Consider the following 18,490-nt stretch of genomic DNA (forward strand, 5'->3'; position numbering starts at 1 on the left):
TTAACGTCGCCTGTGTAACAGGAGTATCACAGCCGATGAAGGAAGGAGTTATAGCGGAATACCGAATGCGCTGCGCGAGAACAAATTAATTTGAATTGTGAGCAATAGCGTCCAGATGGTGCCTGTCAACATGCACCCTGAAAGCTCTGAAAATAGGACTGCATACGAACTCAGTCACAAACCTGCAAAACATGGCCCACAGAAAAGGTATAAAAAGTTACCCGCAGCGAAAAACTGAAACTACTCTGCAGTCGCAGAGCTTGTTAAGGATATTCAGAATCCATTCACAGCACTATAAAACAAAAATGCCTTCAACATACTGGCTATAAATCAGACACATATGCCATTCACTGGGAACTTTGCGGATACATTTATTCTCGCTGTCGTGGTCGGGAGATGTCAAAGAGATGGCTACGCTAAGGTCGCAAGAAAGCAGACAGATGATTGGAGCCAGATCTCATTGAAGATGCGAAGCAATGAGGGGCATTTGCAAGCATCCATCCAATGTCCGCCATCGCATGATGCACACGGCGCACTGTTGTCTTAGGAAACGCCCGGAGCTTATTCGCGCTGTGGCGCTTGCGGTGTCGACCCCACAGGCTTGGACGAAGCGTTGGCCGAAATCTTTGTAGCCCTGAGCTTCTGCTTAATGCGCGCCATCTCTTCCTCAACGCGCCTGGCGCGTTCTTCGAAGTGGTTCTTCTGCGCCTCTATATTCCTACACGCTCTGCGCTCCTCTTCGACCTCAGACTTTAAATTGGCTATGTTCTCTTTTTCGACTTCAATCTCGTGCCTTACTTGGTCCGTAGCCACTCTGAGAGACGCCTTGCGACGATCTACTCGAAGGAGTTCCTCCTGCAGACTCTCAATGTCCGCGACTTCGGCCGACCGACGTGCTCGTGCCTCCCGCAGTGCCACTTTCAAACGCTGAACCTCGGCCTCCAGCTCATCGCCATGGTCTGGGCGTCGACCGTCCTGGTCCTGGGACTGACGCGTCTCTTCCACGTCGAGCGTCAGATGAGACGATTCCCGATCGACACTCTCCTCAAGCTCCATGCCATCGTCGCCGCCAAGCGACCGTGACTCCGTGGATTCAGCCATGTGTTAAGCTCGATGGACCAGGGCTGACTTCCGAAAAGAAGAGCTTCTTCCCCTCACTGGTGCACCAGCGTTTCTGGCAGCTAGGAACAGCACGAGACGCCAACTGCTGCATGCACGCGCGGCAGCGTTTTCTTCCACGCTATTCTGAGGGACAGAATAAAGGTGGTTACAATAACAAAAAAAAAAAACAAAAAAAAAACGCTAGAGGACCTTTTTAAGAAAGAAAAAAAAAAGTTCAATGGAGCAGCGGCACTGAGGAGCAGCCAGGTCTCCTCGTGCTACCGCGTGCGTGTAGACGAAGACGACTGGAGACATTTCGATGGTTAACATTTCGCTTCTCGGCCAATTTTCTGTTTTTATGAGGACTTAAAAGCCGACGCCGACTGCGCTGGCTTTGTGGGGATGATGGTTATGATGAGCATGATGAGGATGATTATGCTGATAATGTCCTCTATGAGTTATAAACATACCCACAAGAGGACACTGGCCAGGGCTGAAACACCTACTGCGCTCTGGTTTTTTGTGATTGTAGTACAAATGTAAGGAAAAAGGTTCTTCTCTTTGCGATTCCCTTGGAAAATTGGAAGCGCGTCTCCGGCGTGGCGTTGGCGCCTGCCTTTGATGTCTATAATGAGGCCACTTTCGGGGTTTCCTTATTTCGTTTTGCACGTTTAAAATATTCATATTATTTTTTCAGTGCACGTGCGTGCACTAGAGAAACTTCATGGTTTCCTTTCTACAAGTGCGTTTGAGTAACCAATCATTGTAATCATAGCAGCAATTGGTCATTTACTCATTGACAAGGCTCAGTAGACGATTTGACTCTAAAAACATGGTCTAGCTGCGGTGTATATAATAAGATATAATAACACTTTCATCCCGAAACTATCTAACCTAACTCGAAACCATCACCGTTATGAGTCACACCATAATGAAACTTGTTATATACCTCACGCACGTACTAATTATGATACCCAGATGTTGAGCTACACGTTACCATCGTTATTAAATTCGCTATATCTTTGAACGTAGGAACTTCACTGTTACCTATAGAAACCTTACCTGTATTTCTGATCGTGCGATTTTTTATGTGTTATAGCGCATTATAATTTGTATTCACCTCATAAGAATTATGTACAAAATGTGTTGGAACAATAGTGCAGTGCTCGAGCAGTGCATTGCCCCATTCGCTTTTTATAAACATTGTATAAGGACCAAGTTGAAACAATTGTTGCTGCCATTTGCTTTCTTTTTATTTGTTTTTCTCTCTGTGTTTTTTCTGTCTCTCTCTTTCTACGCAGCATTGTGTTACCAGTGGGGGCGCAGACCATTGTCAGGCCGGGTATCGGAGGCTTTTTGTCTGCCCCCTGACCCCTGTATGAATTGAAGTTGTCAAATAAAATTGATTGATTGATTGATTGATTTATTGATTGATTGATTGACTGATTGATTCATTGATTGACTGATTGATTGATTGAGTGAGTGAGTGAGTGAGTGAGTGTGACATTACGCAATGTAAGCTTAAAGACTTGCGTAACGTCATGTCACAGTGCGCCAAAATCGCGTATTGCTCCCTGTCGCAGCTTTGATAACAGCGAGTATTTTTATTATTTTGCACAGGATCGAAACAGACATCCGGAATATCCTAAGGTGTGGTAGGAGAGGTATGGTGGCCACCTTTCGTTTAACCGCGTGCACATTTAGTATTAACATCAGGTTTGTTGATTGATTGTAGGGTTTACCGCGCCGACGCAACACAGGCGATGGGGCGCGCCGTAGTGGAGGGCTCCGGATTAATTTTTAACACCTGGGGACCTTTAACGTGCGCCGAAATCTCGTGCACATGGGCATTTTTGCTTTTCGCCTCCATCAGACAAGCGGCCGCCGCTGCCGAGATTCGAACCCGCGACCTCGTACTCAGCAGCGAAAGGCCTTAGCCACTGAGCCACTGCGGCTGTTAACGCTTGTTGCTCTTCGTAATAAGGGCAAGATCGCAACCAAATCAGAGGCAAATTTTAAACCAACGGCAAGCACTTTGAACGAACAAAATAGAAAAAAAAAACACTCGTTATCTTTGCTTACTTATAATCGGTCTTATAAGTCGTAGGGCGCTACCCGCCCCGCGGAGTACCTGGTCTGGCTGACGAAGAACGGAATCCGCCGAATGATGGTTGCGTCGTACCACCTTGCATCGAAAGGTGCTGCCGAGCGGGTGGAACAGACTGTGAAGGGCAAGCTTAACAAGAGCAAGGCTGGGATTTCCTGATGCAGATTGTCCGGGTCCTGTTGCGAGCCGCACCCCACGACGTCACGGGCAGTGCCCCTTGCGATCTTCTGTTGGGCCGGATGGTGAAGACACCTTTGGACGTGTTGCATCCAGATGTCTGGTCCACAGTGCCCTTGAAGCAGCTCAAGCAGAATATGGCTGCTGACAGAGATTGCCGTCCTGGGCCTTTGCCGGAGTCTGGAGCTCCAGTCTTCGCCAGGAACTTCCGGCCTGGTCCTCCCTGGTTTGCCGGGCATGTGGTCCCTCCAAACAGTGCGTCATCGCTGCTCGTACGCACGTCGGGCGGGACCACGTGGCACCGGCACACTGGCAATGTGAGACCTCGCTTGGCGTCCTCAGCTACCCCTACAGGAAGCTAGTCCACAGGGGAGCCAACCGCTACACCGGCCGCTGCCAGCGAAGCACCAGGGGCTGGTGCTACCCACGCCAAGTTTGGCGCCACTCGCAAGTTCGGCGCCACCTGCAAGGCCGGCCCCTGCAGACCTTCCGCACGGCGCGAGGCTGGCACAGGCAGCACCCGACGCTGCCACACCTTTATCGACACCTGTGGTGAGGCGGAGTACGAGATTGCGGAGACCGCCGGACCGTTACTCGCCGCGGTAACACGCGTAGTTTTATTTGACAAACAAACTTGGGGGTATGGGGTGGGACAAGTATGTGGCGCCACCCCGACCCTAATCTTCGTTGGTCGCTAAGTTTGGTGGCTCCGCCCGGCTCGGTGGGCAACATTGTGCTGGGACGGCCAATAGCCACCGACGAGCAGAGTGACAGCAGCTCGCGGTCAGTCACCGTCACCACCAGCAGGCTACGGGTCATCACTCGGCTGGAGGGTGCCGCGACTCTCCCACGTTCACGAATGCGGGGCAAATCGTGACAGTTGTTGTAATATGTTTGTTTTGTTGCTTGTCGCGTTTGATATGCGACTATAGTTCACCTCCCTCTGGCTGTGGTTATTCGAGCTTCCATGTAATAAAAAAAAAATGTCGCAATCCCGCCCTGCGAAAGTGGATGTCCAGCGAACCTGTTGTAAACCACTACAAATGCTGACGGGGGAGGGTATGAATGTTTCTCGTCGTCTCGGCAGGCTTGTCGCTTGCGCTCGGCTCCTCAGGCGGAAAATGCTGGGTCCTGCCTAGCCTGACACATGCGCTCGGCGTCTTGGGCAAGAACAGCTCTATTTAGTAACACTAGGCCTCCCTGGCCTTCAAATATAATCTGCAAACACAATCATTACAGGAACCTCATTCTAGGGAATTTAAACTGTATTGTGTGAAGACGTGATTTTTTCATAAACATGAGGAACAATCAGTAAAGAAATATGTCGTGTTCTATTGTCTCTGCTGGTAACAGGTATTGCAGAAAAAAGATTTATGTATATTGTATAACTTGGGATTCTCATTATTGGAAATCTACGATTTTTGTATTTTTCTTAATTTACTTATTTTTTTACCTCTGCATTGCTGGATCTTATTGCTAAGCACGCATATTTGATTTGAACATGTCCTCTGCTGTGAACGCCTCTGTTGTGTTAACTCCAGAGGGTCAGGAGCCCTCGTCAGGCACTCAATGCCTTTAGCTCCTGCCCCTTCAGCAGGAATTGTAACAACGTCTGCTGAAAAATAAAGTCTTCTTCTTCTAGTGTGAAATAATCTGCAAACAATCTTTACCAGGAACACGTGGCGGGGGGTCCCATTGTTCACAAGCGCCGTATCATGCATAATGCGGTTTCGATGCTTGTGTTGTTTTTTTAAACAGATACTGAGCTCTATGCTGTATGCCTGATCAGCCTGACGCATGCGCTCGGCGTCTTAGGCGAGAACGGCTGGGGCCTGCCTCGTTTTTTTTATTTTTTGTTAAGACACGAAATTTTCCGACCAACTAGAGGCTAACAGCTTTGCTGTGAAAAATTGCGGAGGTTGTACAGTGCTATGGCATGTGGCTGCTATTGTGGCGACCCGGGTTGAAATGCCATCGAACCACGCATGTATTTTATTTAGTTACTCTTATGGCCGTTGAATATGGCCGTTGTTTCACGGCCATATTCATGGCCGTGAAACAACGGCAACAACGACGAAGACGGTTTTTCGCAGAATGGGTCACTCAAGGCTTTCGCCGTATAATGCGGGTCACGGTTTTTAAAAGCGGGCATATTCAAGGTTATCAGCTGTTAATACGGATTGAAAACATTCGTTGAAGGCAGTGGCAATAGTTGGTGGGTCCACGGAAGGTACATTATTTACAAGAACTGTAAGGATTCTGAGCTAGGTAAACTTGTTGAAATCGAAAATTTTTGTGGCTTACATTTTATTAAAGCCTGTAACGTAAGCCAGAAGTTGGAGGTGGTTGATAAATTCGTTTTGACGCGAAGCACTTGCTTGGCATCCTTGAATTTGGTAATATTAAGGCCATCCATCACCGTTTCGTTTTAAACGCCTGAACCTCGCAACACGACGTGATGGGTGAACTATATCACGCACACACTAAAAATTTTTACGCCCAAAAGGGTGCTTCAGCTTGTCGCCGCAGGAGCACCCTAAAAACTGAATATTTTACGCCCTTTAGGGTGCTTGGATTTTGTCGCCGCAGGAGCACCCTCTGTGAAGCACCCCAGAAGACAGGTGCCTTATAAACACCCTTTTCCGCCTAAAAGTATCCTAGGGTGCTACTTAGCACCCCAATCTGTAGGAGCATCTTCTGCAAAAGCACCCACCTAAAGGGGTACAAAACGGGTGCGTCATCCTCGGTTCACAGGTGCAGCAGGTGTGAGACCACATATTGCACAATATCACACACGATTATGGTATGAAACATTCGTGCTTTCCAAGCTCGGTTCTGTGAGACATTCCATTGAAGCTCAACATCAGCTGATAATTTCCTTGAACTTGTGTCACCGATTGTTAAAACATCAATTTAAAAAGTCAGGAGCCACATCTCAGTACAGTTATAACTTTAGAGGTAGTTGATTACCCAAAACTTCGTAAAAAACCACTTATATGTTCACTTTGCCGAACTGCAGTACACATCCTTCGAGATTCACTGCAGAGCCTAACCATGCTGTGCAGTGAAAGCAATTAGGTGTGCAACACTTCAACCACACAAAACTTCCTTGAACCTTAAAACCCTTGGCTTCTTAGTATTGCATCAAACTACCAATCAAGGTAGCTACCTGCAATGTTTAGTGCCTTATTCTTGAGCTGAGCAGGAAGGTTCAATATCAAGGAAGACCAAATGCAAAATGTATAGTTTCCTCCGTAATGCGGCTCATAATATAGTTCCCTCCGTACTGCGGCTCATAATCTACTTATAAAAGTTGGGTACCCAAGCCATTTATTTTCGTTTGCATTATTCTTTTTGCTTTACGGAAAAATATTCATATGGTACAGCACTTGCAAGGTTTGGTGGTATTTGGAGTTTTATAAACATACCTTTAGACTAGATGACCCCACATAGCAATAACAAGAACTGCAAACATCACAGAACAATGCATACAAGTTCCCTGGTGAAGCCCATGGTTGAAATGTAATGCCATTGTTCAGAAAACATTATTTTATCATGAGGCTAGCTTGTACATGGTGCCTTGCATTATGTCCCTGCCGGTGGATGTGGGGTCATTTGTCACTGTTGCAAATGAAAAACCAACAGCCAGGGCCCATTAGTTTTGGCTAGTATTACGAGGTGCCTCACGGTAAGCATTCTACGTCGATAGACTTTTTTAGAGTTGACTAGAACTGAAATCAGCAAAAGATTCTCTACAAAACATTCATTCTATCCGCAGCTTTAGGGTTTGCTATTTCCATAGTTGGGTTTCTTCTGCCTTTCTTAACATTTTTCTTTTGATAAGAAGATGCACAACCAAAAGAAAAAAGCTTTTCTGTAAACCTTTGGTAGCTATATAATTGTTACAAAATATTTTACTCTAAATATGGCAACTTAAACTGAGAATATTTGCATTTAAAAACATTAAAATAAGTTTAAATTGATCATAAATTTTTAGCTGTTTTTACGCAAAACTGTACATGGGATATGAAGTGCACCACAAGGAGGGCTTTGGATTAGCTTTAGCAAATTTGGGACATTTAAGGTGCACTGAAATCTCTACACATGCGCTTTTTCACTTTCTGTATCCACCAGGAAAATGGCTGCCAATTTAGACAGCGATTCTAAATAGTAGTTGACGTGCATTTTAAAATAATCACAAACATTATAGCCACAAAATTAATTTTTACAAGTTGTAGACATTGCCCGTTACACCAGACATTGGACTACACTGTCAAGAGCTTTGACATCTACAATGACGTCTACAAAGCAGGCTTATACTGGTAGAATGTTTCATACCATAATTACTGTGTGTTCAGAGCTCACGTGTGAAGTATGGATACTGCTGCTTCAGCAAGAACCGAGGATGAGCACCCTTCCTGGTTCTGAAAAAAAATAACAGAGGAAATGCCTTAAGCAGGATTCTGAAACGGGGTGGAATGAAACAAGAATGAACAAGAAATTCTTTCAAAACATGTAAAGCAATGCAAACAAATATTTATTTCAACTTATTTCTACAAAAGACCACCTCATGAAGACTGGTGGTGGGGTATTGGCTCAAAAAAAAAGCAGAGAGCACTTATACAAATGCTACAGGGAGCCTTCGCAGCCAACAATTGTTTGAACACACCTAAACTAATCACTGTTCAACAAACTCATAAAAAATGTTTGAATGCATAAAAAACCAGTGGTAAACACAGGAAACAGTTAAAACAGAATGACGGCACAAGTTTGTCCCGTCGTTCTCTTCTGTGTCCTGGGTTTTCCTATGGTTTTTCATCCATTCAAACATGTACCAGCTAGCCCAGTCCAACGCCTTGGTATCATAAAAATATGGATAGTCAATCCTTACACAAAGTTGAAAAAAAAAGAAAGTATAAAGTAGGTGACAAAATTAAAACGACAGCAAATTGGTTGGCTTTTAATTTTAAATGATAATATAAAAAATAATGGCATGAATGAAAGTGAGCAGCACGCGAAGTACCTTGTTGCTAGCCCGACATTCCACTTTGAAGCAAAATGTCCGCTTTCAACACCACATAGGCTAAACATGCAATGAGGCATTCCTTTAGACACACAAAATATACCATAATTGTTAAAAAAGCTACGAATTAGTTGAAAAAACCTGACCACGACAAATTGGAATTAGTGACTAGATACAGTTTCAGAAATACACAGCGACATCATATAAAAATATATGGTTCCCATACAAAGATTGATCATAACAAAAATTCAGGACATTTATCAGACTGGCATCAATGTGCAAAGCAGCTTAATGAAGGAAAACGGTCTTCACTAAAAACATGTTAATATTGGGAGCTCATGTGCTTCCCTGCAAGTTGGGTGTGTAAACCCACTGACATCTTAACTAACCCGCCTGAATCATCACTTGATAGACATTGAGGAATTTTACGAATTGGTTTATTGTAGCCAGCTGTCTAGTTTATTTACCTATTTTTCTTGGCATTTCGTGTCTAATTCTAAATTTGGTGACTAGATAGCTTTTACTATGGTCATGCACTGGTGACAACGAATATTTGATTTTACTTTAAAAAAATTTCAGTTTTGTTTTATTGCTCACCAGGCAACGATCTGAAATATCAGAGGTGCTTAAAACGTATGTTGGCATTTCCTTCCTGCAGTGTAGTACAACTAATCATGACTTTTACCATAATTTGTTCACAAATCGTAATATGTGGAAAGTATTCAGCTTAATGAAAATGTCATTTCAGAAGCATGCACAATCAACAAGGCCTCAATGACTCTCATGACGTGGTCCACTTGTTTCTGTCACAAATAACCTGAGTGCAGACACATTCCACCGAAGACGAAGGTAACATGCCCTCTTGGGTGATGAATATTTAAAAAGCCTTACGAGTAAATTTGCTGCTGAGCACGTGAAATTGTGGCATTAAAACAAAAGATCCCTCTGCGGCATCTTTCACTTGGAGGAGCGCTTGACCACAAACTTTGAGAAGCTGGAAAATGCTCCATGAACCGCTCCAGCCAGCAGAAACGATGCAGGACACAAGTTGGTAGGCGGACCGTTGGCATCCTGCGATTGTGAAGATATTTCTGTTTAGTAGATGCTCTTCTTTTTGTACCACTGTTTATTTCACCTTTAACAAGCAGCTGAACTCCTTAACGTTCGCATAATAAAATGCTGCAATGCGGAACAGTTAGCAGGGTTACCTCAATTTTGCTTTTCTACGAATTAACACAATGTAGGTAATCTGCACACAACTACAATCAAACTACAATTTTCACCTACTTCACTGCTAACATCAGCGTTTGACTGCTCAAACACAAATACAGGTTAGACATGTGAGCAATCTGCTAAACGTATCCCCACAAACTGAACAATCAGGCATCAGAAATCGGCAAGGAAGGAGGTGTCACGTTTAAATGGCACTTTTTTTGTTCAAAACATAAACAACACCTGGAAGCTTGAAGCGTGAGAGGGGGTCTTTCACGCTGACAATGTCAGAACATAGCTTGCTAGTGGGCACCTGCACGATGTGCACAATGTGTTTCTTGAAAATGCGTGCGAAAGTTTGATTGATGTGTAGGACGAGAATTGCAGCACGTTTTGACACAGGCCTTGTGGACGCTTCTGCCTGCTAATGTCAATGTGGATTCTTGCTAGTCGCCCTCTTCGCTTCTTTCTGAATATAATGCTTTAGGCATTATATTCAGGACAACGACTGCATCAAAACGTGCAGCAATTACCTACGTTCCACACATCGGTGAAACTCTCGCACACATTTTCAAGACACGCAGTGCATACATTGTGCATGTGCCCACTACAAGCTGCGTTCTGACATTGTCAGCGTGAGAGACCCCCTCTCATGCTCCAAGCTTCCGGGTATTGTTTATTAGATTCCATGCGCTGAATGCAAATCAGTGTACATTGGCGAAACGGGCAATCTGCACAGAAGATTAATGCAGCACTGGAACGAAGTGAACAAGGGCCATGCAAAAACAAGTCCACTGGCAGAGCACCGTGAGAGGACGGGACACGTGGTCGACTGGAACAAGACAAAATTACTGACAACTGAGTGCAATCTATCTTCTCGATTACTGCTCGAGTCCCTCATTGTTCAGACGACGCCCAACATTATCAACATAATGGATGGCAATCTGCACCATATCTATGCAAACTCATTGCGTCGCGTAATGCCCAATATATAGCTTCGTTTTCCACGACACATGCTCACCGTGAACAAGCAACAAACCGTTAAATGGCTTTCTTGACTTGGTCAGTGACCTACGTTTCATCACTGCAATAATGCTTTTACCTGCCTACACGGCATTCCGTCAAACACTGGACTACACCACATGAGCCATTGGCGTTCTTAACCTGCACCAGAGTATATAACCTTTCACTACTGCTATGAGATAGACCCATAAACGCACTTCAATATGGCCTTTATATTTAGCTCTTGGAAACATTATGTATAATTTTACCTTTAAGTTGCACTTGCTACAGCAGCTGGTACTATACCAAAAACATGAAAAAAAAACCGGTGGTTTAACACGCCAAAGCTACACTTGGGATATGGGGAGCACTGTAGGGGAAGGCTTCGCATTAATTTTGACCATCTGGGTATTTTTGTGCGCATCGAAATCTCCAAACACGGGCGTCTTTACGTGTTGCCTCCATCTGAAAAGCGGCTACACCAAGCGGTATCTAACCGACATTCGCCTCCACAGCACACCACCCTTGCCACGGCAGTGGGTTAAACATATGAAATAAAGCGAGTTTTGGAGTGCAAATGAAAATATTAATCACACGTCTTATTTTCCCAATCGATGTACCTTTTGAAATCCACCATGCAATCCCCCCTCCCCTACCGGCCTACCAAAACACCTTTGTCTCAAGAGGTAATCAGGCTGTTGTTAATGAAGTAAGTATTTACAATCCGGGACTTGCCACCGTTAAAGTCATGCACTTTGTTTTAGAGATAAGCGACATTAGCCATTTGCAGCACCAGGAGTTAATTGTGTTAAGATCAGATTGAAAGCATTGACGGTAGTAGTTGAAAGAAATTGTGTGATAAATTACAACATCATCTGCAAATAGACCTACATGGAAGGATATGCAACATGGAAGATAGACCAAGCAACTTGCCTGGGGGGACAACAAAGTGGCACGAGCAAAAGAAGTATATAGTTATTAGAAGTAAACTGCATTTGAGAAGAATGAAAATCTTTTGCTCAAGTGAGGACATTAGGGTGAAGTTTGAGAAGTAGTCTGTGGTGTGCAATGCGATTGAATGCTTTAGAAAAATCGAGAAAAACTACCGCAGTTTGTAAGCCTGTGTCAATGGATCAATGTAGATCGTGAACAAATCCTGAAAGTTGTGTTTCTCAAGTAACCCTTGTGAAAGCCGTGGTGATACTCGAATGTGATATTGTGATTTTATAAATAATTAGCGACCTGAGAGTGGATGAAATGTTTCCTGACCTTGCATATGGTGCTTGTTAGGGAAATTTAATGGTGAAGTACCGTCTCCTGATTTAAAGACTGGTGCTACCTCGACTATCTTCCAACCATTGAGATTAGTGCCTGTCATGAGAGACTGCGAAAAAAGCGCTGTCAGAATTCTACAGACTGCGGGATGTACTTTTCGGTATAGTATGATTATTACCAGTATGATCTGTTTGTATTGCAAGTTTAAAACCATATCGAAAGATCCTAAATGTTTGCTTGGCTTGATTACATACGAATACTTGCTTCAAAGCCAGTTCAATTTCTCTTCTTGCCCTTTAGTCGTCAGCCCCAGATTCTCTTCAATATCTCTGCTAAGCAATGACACGCTCCATACGCACAGCACTGCTTCATGAAAATGTTTCAAATAATCAGAGGCCACAGCACTGCTAACAGGTATACATCATGGCAAGTTCCACAACATGCAAGAACTAACCTGAAAATACATAATCGGTGGGTGCACCGATATGGCAGCAGTGCCTGGACCGATGTGTCGAGCAAATGCGCTGACTTCCGAACGGGTGGTCCAAGCGGATGGATGAATGACCATTCCTGGCGGCAAAGCGTACGGAGCACCAACGAAAGGCCAGGCAGTACTTGGGTACAGCAGGTGCAGTGTCGGTTGGCCAAGGGAGGCCCTGGCAAAGCCTTTGAAACTGGACTGGAAGGCAGCTGACCCAGGACAGCCAGCAGCAGCACCTGCAGGTGCATAATCTGTGAGTGTGCTGACACTTGTTGAAATACAAGAAGAGCACACACAAAGCACGAATGCTTACATCAAGTAGATTTTTAATCGTTTAAAGACAGTAACCTCCAAGGCGCTAATAAGAACATTCCCGGAACACCCCAAGTGAAATTTAGGTCACAGTAAGAATGCATTTATTAGACCCGCAGGTACTGTGAGTGGGGTATGCATGATATATGCAAAGCTAGCTACTGAGCTAATTTGCATGGAACGCATGCTAGCAGCTCATCTGTATCCCTTGCTTTCAATCGGAACTGGTGTGTGATAGTTGAGGCTCCTCCATTTCAATGTCTGACTTGTATCTGCACGTTCAATTCTCCAATATAAATCGAGTTGAGTGAGTGCCTACAGCTTTCTTGTTAGTCTCTGTATGGCCTGCGGTTTTGCGAAAATGAGAACTTGCGAATTGGCTCAATTTTCTGCACTAATTTAAACAATACATATGCCTCTGATATCAAGCCCCAGACTTCCCGAGAGCTACTCTGACAGAATCGGCAGGCGCCTCGTAGGCGTTGTGAAATCTCCCCCACTACCCCGAGACTATGCTAACTCCCTGCGAGGCCACATGCGCGCATTTCACCTTCAATTTGCACGTATGTGAATTCTATACCTCTATGAACTCTCAGACGGGCGTCGTCATATTCGTGCCGGACTCGTGAAACTCGGCAACGTAAATTACCGCACTCGCTCGCTGGCGCGCGGCCCCAACTCTCTCACCGTTTCCGGCCCTTGCATACTATTTTCTCCACCTTGCACTTTGTAAATTCTCATGTTTAACTACACCTCGTGCGCCCTCATCTCTTGCCTGCTTTTCTTCCAGCACAACTCCGTCAGCACCCGGTCGACGCGTACGCTGTCGGGGCGCGTTGGCGAGCGAGTACGGCAATTTCGCTGTTGTCGAGCTTCACGAGAGCAGCACACATATCGCGGCCCGAAGACCGCGAGGCGTACGGTCGCCGGTCTCGCGAGCGCAATAGCTGCGAAGCGCACTGCACGGAATTCGTGAAAGGGGGAAGGGGGGGGGGGGGGGGGGGGGGGGGGGGAGACGCCAGCCATGGAATCACGTGTACGCGTTTTCACATGCACTTCCAGGGAACCTCCTGTTCATGTTATTTCTTGGTATACCGCGGGTATTCACGAGGGAGGACTAATCACAGCGTTGTGCCACTCACGCGAAATTGCGACTGCGATCTGCAACCGCAAAGGCACTGTTTGAGAGACACATAAACAAACGCCCCGGTGTTAAAGAGCCTTGCGTGATGTGAAATTATTAGCAGCCGTGTACCATAGCGCGAGCATCGTAGCCAAGGTCTAGCTTCAGCGTAAATTGATGCTGACTTCTGCGGAAACGGTGGACTGGGCGCCAAACAAGTATACTAACTCACGTAGGCTCTCAGAGCAAACGAGATGGGGGTCTAGCGAATTACTGACCCATAAACACCAGAACTCGTTCCAACCAAATACAGAATAATAAAAAATGCGTACTTACCCGAGCAAAAACGATGCTCCAACGTAAAATTCTCCTACACTGTCGTCTTCATCTCGCGGACACACGAACACGCTTTGTTCTGATGCAATGTCATCCACTTTTGACGCGCAGTATTTTATCCGGCGATGATCGTTCTTCCGGGGTCCCCATGTTCAACACACGCGTAGGTTAGAAGGGTAGACATCACCCATAAAGCTTCTATAACTATGATTTAAGCTTGAAATAGATAAAACAGATTAAATCACGCCACCAACCACTCGGCACAAAACGCCATGAAAAAACACACACAAAAGTGAGAGATAGTTGCCAGACTTCAAATGCAGCACCTCTACGTTTGACGAAAATTGTGTTACTACTGTAATGTTGGTAATTATCTTTCTGTTTTCAAAGTCTGAAATGTGTTTATAACTTAAATTTAAGGTTTTTAAACACAAAAAGTGAATACACATAAAGTACTTGACGTATATACTGATATTGTAAAGAGGTTTGACGTTTGTTTTGGTTTTGTTTTCACGGCGGGCTTCTCAAGAGAGAACGTGCGAGAAAACGAGCTACTTTGGGTTTAGGAAGAGGGCGGTAAATGTCGGCGTGATAGAAAGCAAGGAACAGGTGCTTACCCTGGTCGTTAAAAAAGGAGCTAATGAAACCCTCACGTAAAAAAAAAAACAAAAAAAAACGTTCGACGAGGAATCGAACCATTGACCTACAAAATAGTAAACGGACGCGTTAACAAACAGCTATGTCGGCAGGCGGTTTTTTTTTTTTTGTAACAGTAACTTTATTTACAAATATACAAACAGGGCCAGATGAAGTGGTTACTGAGGTTTCAGAGAACAGTGTAACATGCTATGCTCACACAGACAAATGATCGCGTTCGGGAACGTACAAGCCAAGACAAAATTCAGCGTGTTTCAACAGGGAAGTGAAAACCATTAGTAGGCAGTGCCAGCAAAGCCACGTAGTGCCGGCGTGGTTCCTGTTAGAAACACTTACAAATGGGCGATGGTGTCATTTGTTTACAGTATACGGTAATGAAGTAGGGGCAATGGGTTGGGCGTAGAAGTTATGGAGAAAAGTCGTTAGTGAGCCGAAGTGGCCCATGGTGCTATCGCGCTACCGGCCCTCAGATCAAGTCCCATCTCCTTTGCTGCTCTACCTTAAACTCCATGAGGGCTCGTGAGCCCCGCGCCAGTGAGTCGCGAAGCTCAGTGTCTGAATCGGGCCCGTCAAGGGCGGCCACTGCCCACTGCGCCTTCTGTACAAAGTGCCTCCACGCCGGCCGCGGGTTTTCGGCACATTCAACCACGTCGACTCTCGCCCTCCATAGCGAGTGGAGACCTATGACATGGACGCAGTCACGGAGGAGCGGGTGCTCCGAAGCCGCCTCCAAGAACCTCAAGTTCATCCAGGTGAGCTGCCAGTACGTGTCGAAAGAGCACTGCAGCTCGTCCCAGAAATACGACGCCGTGTTGCACTCCACAAAGACGTGCTCTGCCGTCTCCCTCCTTCCACACAACAAGCAGTTGGTCCCTCCAGGAAGAAAGAAGCCCCTCTCCCCCTGTCTTGCCTTAGTGGGTAGAACCCCTGTGTGAAAGCGGAAGAAGAAATCCTTCGAACCAGTAGGAATGGGGAGCTTCCGCACTCGCCGGAGGACGTCACTTTTCATGCGCCCTAGAGGTGGTGAGCGATACATGGGGGGTGGAAGGATCTGTTCCACCAGGTCCCAGTACAACTTCTTCGGGGCCACTGCGCACAGGTACTCCCAAGAGAACAGTCCCTGCAAGAGGGCCACCGCTGCCGCCACTTCTTTGTAAAAGCCCGTTGCCCGGTTAGTATGTGTAAACTCCGCTGTTGTTGGCAGCCAAGGGGCCAAATGTGAGGAGCCTACGTTTTGCAGAGCAGCCCGAAGGAAACCGTCACGACGATCCCGGAAGAACAAAAAACGTTGCACTGTCAGCTTGAGCTCCACGTTAACAAGCCCGAGGCCACCCGCTACCGGACTCCAGAAAATGTTAGTGCGACGCATAGGCTCGTAGGTGGATCGCCAGATGAATACTGCGAACAGCCGGTGTAGCTTGGCCACTGAGCCTGCGTCGATGGTCGATACTCTGGCCACGTACAGGACGGCCGGGTATAACACGGCATTGCAAACATGTGCCCTTGAGAAAAAGGCGATGTGTCGCGCTCGCCAGGGCTCCAACTTCCCACCCGCGGCTGCCAGCTTTGACTGCCAGCGGGGGGCAATGGCTCGGCCGCAGTCCAGGTTGACTCCAAGGTAGCGGGTGATGGCCTCCCTCCATCGGACTCCGTAGAGCTGTGGTGGTTTGGTGGGCCATTCACCTAGCCATGCTCCCTCGCACTTAGAAAGATTCAGCTGAGCACCCGAAAACCGACAGAATGATTGCGCGAGCGCGACGATCTCCCTCACCTGTTCTTTCGACGAACAAACGAACGCGACATCATCCGCGTAAGCCAGGACTCTTAGTTCTTCGTCGCCGAGAACCAAGCCTTTGACTGACTTCGATGCCATTGCCATTCTGCAAAGTGGCTCTATATATAATGCAAACAGAATCGGGGACATGGGGCAGCCCTGCCGGACCGACCTTCTCACGGCGATGGGGCTCCCCACCTCCCCGTTCATAATGATGCTGGTGGTGATTTCAGTATAGCAGATCTTGATCCACTCCACCATTTCGTCCCCTATCCCGCACCGACGGAGGAGCATCAACAGAAAAGCATGATCTACTTGGTCGAAGGCCTTTCTGAGGTCGAGTTGCAAGACAGCAAGGGGAAAAAACCCTGACTCCGCCACCTCACAGACAGTCCTCATGCGGTGTAGATTGGTGTTGATAGAGCGGCCTCTGAATCCGCATGTCTGATGTGGTCCCACCACACTGCTGAGGGCCTTCTCGAGCCGTCTGGACAGTATTCGGGATAGGATTTTGTAGTCTGTTGATAGTAGACTGATAGGCCTGAAATCTTCAACACTGGGTGCCGTATCATGAGACGTTTTTTTCGGTATTAGGACCAAATTACTGCTCCGCATTGAAGGTGGCAGCAGCTTTGTGTTTTTGATGTTTTCGAATACCGACGCCAAGACTGGGCTGATCTCCTCTCGGAATACCTGGTAGAACTCCGAAACGATCCCATCTGGCCCCGGTGACTTATTCTTTGGCAGTTGCTTTATAGCGCTTTTGACTTCTTCGACCGTGATGGGGTTGTTTATGACGGCCCTAACGTCCTCCGAGACCTTGGGCAGCTCATCGAGGACATCCGGCGGAGGAACATCGGGAACAGCGCGCGAGAACAGCTTCTCGTAGTAGTCGCCGAAGGCAGCCGCCACCTCCCCGCTCCCACGAGCGAGCCCACTAGGGTGGCTGACCTCGGAAATCGCTTTAGTGGCAGTCCTTGCCCGCTCGAAAGCACCAAAAAGTTTCGACGGCTGTGCCTCGGCCACCACTCGCTGCTCTCTACTCCGCACAAGAGCCCCCCAGTACCGCTTTTCCAGCTCAGTTCGGATCTCCTCTTTCACGCTGCGAATGTCCTCTGAGAATTCCCCCGGCCTCTCCTCGTCCGCTTCCACAAGAGAGCGTAGGCACTCCGTCAGTCGACTTAATTTCGCCTTTCTGTCTCTCGCTTCCTGTCGTCCGATTGTGATTGCTGCATTTTTTACCCGTTTTTTAAAGCACTCCCAGGCGACCCCATCGATGGGTGCAGCATTGATTGCTTCAATTTCACCTCTTATGCGATCAGCGAAGGCCGCATTATCGAGGACCGTAGTGTTCATCAGCCAACGGCTGCCAACCCCTCCCTTGATTTCGCGCTCAGTTCTAATGGTACATGATACCAAACCGTGGTCCGAGAAAGCAACAGGGGTGACGGCATAGTCAGTCACTAATGGCAGCGCATCCCCCGTCAAGTACACCCGATCTAAGCGAGCCTGTGACGTGCCACGCCATCTGGTGTAGCGGGAAGTTGACCACCCACGCTGGAGGGCGACGTCGTTCAGGTCACCCTCTCGAAGGACTGCTTTCAAAACACGCGCCGAAGCGTCCGCCACGCCCCTAGCACCTGCTCTGTCGCTGGCATTAACAACGCAGTTGAAGTCGCCTGCCAGGACGAGTCGACCCGGAATCACCAGAATGTCACGAATGGAAGAGAAGAAATCGGCGCGCGCCGCCTGATCGTTCGGTGCATAAACGCAAACAAAGCGCGTAAGCTCCCCTCCCACCAGGACATCGACGGTGCAAAAACGCCCGTCCCTCGCCAGCTCGCAGTCAATAACGGTTAAGAAATTATGTTTCCGAATTAGAATAGCGGTTCCGCCCGCACGGGTAGCTG

General features: G+C 46.8%; 1 long non-coding RNA gene across 1 annotated transcript; it reads right to left on the bottom strand.

Moving 5' to 3' along the window:
- Nucleotides 1-7,901: 7,901 nt before the first annotated feature.
- Nucleotides 7,902-14,453, bottom strand: LOC144138059 (uncharacterized). The gene is made up of 3 exons (XR_013315806.1): nucleotides 14,150-14,453; nucleotides 12,352-12,614; nucleotides 7,902-9,479 (listed from the first exon to the last, which is right to left on the bottom strand). It is a non-coding gene; the product is annotated as an uncharacterized LOC144138059 (long non-coding RNA).
- Between the last annotated feature and the right edge of the window lie 4,037 nt (nucleotides 14,454-18,490).

This window comes from Haemaphysalis longicornis, unplaced genomic scaffold, assembly GCF_048455015.1.
Source record: "Haemaphysalis longicornis isolate Haplotype H1 unplaced genomic scaffold, Haemaphysalis longicornis Haplotype H1 scaffold_1, whole genome shotgun sequence".
Taxonomy (NCBI): domain Eukaryota; kingdom Metazoa; phylum Arthropoda; class Arachnida; order Ixodida; family Ixodidae; genus Haemaphysalis; species Haemaphysalis longicornis.